This window comes from Meles meles, chromosome 1 (assembly GCF_922984935.1).
Source record: "Meles meles chromosome 1, mMelMel3.1 paternal haplotype, whole genome shotgun sequence".
NCBI lineage: Eukaryota > Metazoa > Chordata > Mammalia > Carnivora > Mustelidae > Meles > Meles meles.
Genome location: NC_060066.1, coordinates 185611432 through 185615844, shown reverse-complemented (window position 1 = coordinate 185615844; position 4413 = coordinate 185611432).

The following is a 4413-nucleotide window of genomic DNA, read 5'->3' as shown; positions in this document are numbered from 1 at the left end:
TTGCTGGCACTTTTTTTTTTTTTTTAAGATTTTGTTTATTTATTTGACAGAGAGAGATCACAAGTAGGCAGAGAGGCAGGCAGAGAGAGTGAGAGGGAAGCAGGTTCCCTGCTGAGCAGAGAGCCCGATGCGGGACTCGATCCCAGGACCCTGAGATCATGACCTGAGCTGAAGGCAGAGGCTTAAACCACTGAGCCACCCAGGCGCCCATTTGCTGGCACTTTTAATGGGCAAGGCAGTGTTATTGATCTGTCTCCTCTTAAGTTATAAAACTTGTTACAGAGATGTTTTCCTATGTATGTAAACAGCAAAACAACCAATTTAAGACACCATTTGAGAGGGAAAAACAGTTGTATTCTGTATTACAATAAGTATTCAGTTGGGGAGAAAAAGTATTTAAATAAGTTTGTAAATAAAACATTTGCACTTCAAATATTCCTGTTCTTTTTCATTGGTGCATCTACATAAGATGTGACTGTCCACAGGGGCACCATCTCTATTGGATTTTAGTAATTAGGGTGTCCTGATACTTTGCAGCTTTTGGGGAGTGGGTTTTTTGGGTCTGTATTTGTTTTCTTGTAAGAAATTGATACAGGTTTAGCTCTTAGGGGTGCCTGGAATTGTCCCTGTGACAGCATAAGGAGCATTAGTCAAATTGAAAAGAGCAAGTTTCTCTGCTTAGGGACTTCACTCTGGAATGTGACATTATGTAAGTTAAAACATATTCCCTTAAAAGGGTGAGTTTTTGTTGCTAGAGTTTTTATTTAGGCTAGAATTTTTATTGCTGTCCACAGTGTTCCTTGATAATGTCAAAAACATTTATGCCTTCTTGAGCGGTAACAAAACAACCTGGACCTGAATTTGGAAGTCAAGCCTTTTCAAGTTTAAGCTGATTTACAACTCTGCATTGTTTTTCTTCCATTAGCCATTTTTTGAAGAACGTATTGTGTATTGACTATAAATGAATGATAGTACTTTTTTGAACAAGCATACTAGAATTTAAGGAACTGAATTAAACCCTGTCTACTGACAAAAATCCTTTGCTTCACCAAACTTTAGTCAGGGTCCCAAACCTTCTCCTAGGCCTTCTCTTCTGTGCACTTCCTTATAAAATCTAGGCTTAGTAAGAATCTCACTAAGTCAGTTTAACCAGAAATTCCTACCCTCGATACCTGATCTGGTTCCTCACCTTCTACAGTCCATCAGGTGAGGTCTGATCACCCTGGCCTTTCTTCAACAAGACTCCTGTTAGGTCAAGGGGCTGCCTTCCGCTCAACCCACGATCTCACGGATAGAGCCCCACGTTGGACTCCGTGCTCAGCAGGGAGTCTGCTTCTCCCTCTCCCTCTGTCCCTCTCCCTGCTCTTGCTCACACACACGCACCAGCCCTCCCTCCCTCTCCTTCCCTCACACATGCATACTCACTCTCAAATAAATAAATACCTTTAAAAAAGAAAGAACTCCTTTTAGGTCAATTTAGCCAGAACCCTCCCTCTCCTTCCCTCACACATGCATACTCACTCTCAAATAAATAAATACCTTTAAAAAAGAAAGAACTCGGGGCGCCTGGGTGGCTCAGTGGGTTAAGCCGCTGCCTTCGGCTCAGGTCATGATCTCAGGGTCCTGGGATCGAGTCCCGCATCGGGCTCTCTGCTCAGCAGGGAGCCTGCTTCCCTCTCTCTCTCTGTCTCTGCCTGCCTCTCTATCTACTTGTGATCTCTCTCTCTGTCAAATAAATAAATAAATAATTAAAAAAAAAAAAAAAAAAGAAAGAACTCCTTTTAGGTCAATTTAGCCAGAACCCTCCTTACCTCTGGTGTTTTCTCTTAGTAATTTTCCATCAGTTGATCACCGTTCCTCCCCTCCCCACTCCTTTGCTATAAATTCCCACTTGCCCATGCTGTATTCACAGTTGAGCCCAATCTCCCTACCCAACTAAAACCCCATTACAGCGATCGTTATACCTGTTGCGATGGCCCCGAATAAGGTCCTCCTTGCCATCTTTAACAAGTGTCCCTGAATATCTTCTTCAACACTCCCCAAGTATTTCAGGAGGCTACATGGTGGTTTCACTCTTGCAGTTCCAAGAATTTCTGGAACCTCATTCTTTCAGAATTGTCCTCGGGGCACTTGGGTGGCTCAGTGGGTTAAAGCCTCTGCCTTCCGCTGGGGTCATGATCCCAGGGTTCTGGGATCAAGCCCCACATCCGGTTCTCTGCTTGGTGGGGATCCTGCTTCCCTTCCCCTCTCTCTCTGCCTGCCTCTCTGCCAACTTGTGATCTCTCTCTCAGTCAAATCAATCAATAAATAAAATCTTAAAAAAAAGAACTGTCCTCAAAAATCAGTTTGACAGCCATGCAGGAAATTCTTTAGGTATTAATCACAGGGCTTGCCTTTTTCTCAGCTCAACTGTTTTCTCATTTCCTACATGAAATCCTCATTTTGTCCTACTTAGTTCTGCCATTCCATCTTATCTCCCTTTCCCAAGCCTTTGCCTTTCTCATCTGAGAAACCGCAAACTACTTAAAGCTACAGGAAGAGAGGAGTAGGGGTTTCTTTGCCAGCATTATGTGAGGCCCCTTAAAAGAGCTGATGTGTGTAGGTCAAGGTGGCAAGAAGTGTGCAATGGTCTGCTCTGGAAATAAGGGAATAAAACAAAGGAGTTTTCATTGTAATATATCAGGGCACATGTAATCTGGGTTTCATGAATTATTTTGCTCCCTCCTTTAAGTGGAAGTAGGAATATGAGTAGAAGATAAAAATTATTTCCAGTACTGGGAAAATATAAACTCTTTCCTAGAGAGCTTTTGTTGATGACCTCATTGTCTTGGGCTGTACAAGATTTTGGCAAGAAGAAAAACAAAACTATGCTTGGATCCATCCAAACATCTTGGATTCCCAGAACTCCCTAGTCTATTTGTGCTCTGTGGCTGAAATAGAGCATTTAGGTGAGAAATCCCTTGATTTTTCCCATCTCTGAGAGTTTGTCAGACCTTGCTATTTTTTTTTCACTCTAGAAAAATGTTCAAAAATGCCTTCTCTCTACTTTATTTATACATGGATGGTGAATTGGCATTCCCCCCCCATGAAAATTTTCATTTTTCTGATTATATCATATATGTTAATTTTTAACAATAAAATACAAAAACTGTAATGAAAACAAGAAAACAAAAAGTGGAAAAGGGAAGTTTGAGTTTAGGAGTCCTCATGTTCTAGAAAAAGGGAGAATGTTTACTAAGATGTAAAAGACTTTAAGGGTAACTAGGAAGCATAGAAACAATGTTTCTGAAGAGAGAAATAATGAAAACTTAATAAATCCAACAGTGATCAGGAAACATGAATGGTGCAGAAAAAAATGTAAAGAGAAAGTAAACAAAAGAGACATAAATAAATAATAGCCTATCAATAATAACATTAACTGCAAATGGGTTAAATTCACCTGTGAAGAATAATTTCCATTATGATTTTTCCAGAAGCACTTTAATCTTTTATTTTTATTTTAATTTTTTTATTTGGAAGGGGAAGGGCAGAGGGAGAGGAAGAATCTTAAGCAGGCTTCATGCCCAGTGCAGAGCCTGATGCAGGGCTGATGTCACAATCCTGAGATCATGAGTTGAATGGAAATCGAATTGAACACTTACCCAACTAAGCCACTCAGGTGCCCCATTATTTTAATAATTTCCCTTGCAAACTAAAAATAACTAATTTCCAGTGAGCTAGAGCATACCACTGGACACTTTTTGCCACCTTGACCTGCTCAGTTGCCCTTCACTCACCATAGCCCTCTACCCACTTCTCATTGTCTTTTTAAAAAAAAATTTATGTATTTATTTGTCAGAGAGAGAGACAACACAAGCATGGTGGTGGGGTGGATAGCGGGAGGCTGAAGGAGAAGCAGGCTCCCCACTGAGCAGGGAGCCCGATGTGGGACTCAATCCCAGGACCCTGTGATCATGACCTGAGCTGAAGACAGATGCTCAACCGACTGACCCACCCAGACATCCCTTCCTTCTTGTCTCAAATACACTTTGGAGATTCTGTAATGAGGGACAGGAGCTGGGAGAAGAGTTTCAGCACCAGTACTGTATGCTTTCTGTACCTGTTCAAAGTTATTTAAATCGCTTCCTTTCTTTACATGTTTGTTGTTGATGTAATATGCAGTTGGATTCATTTTCTTCTGTTTGGAATTAATTTTAAGGCTTTGTTTTTTCTTTTTTATTTACTTATTACTTTAGGTAATGGAAATTTTCAAACATATACATAAAGAGAGGGAATAGTATAATGAATTCCCATCCATGTACCTGTTTCCTACTTCAACAATCAGCAATTCAAGGCCAGTCTTCTTTTTTTATATTTGTTCCCAGTATCCACTCACTCTTAAATTATTTTTTAAGTGAATCACAGAAACTAGTA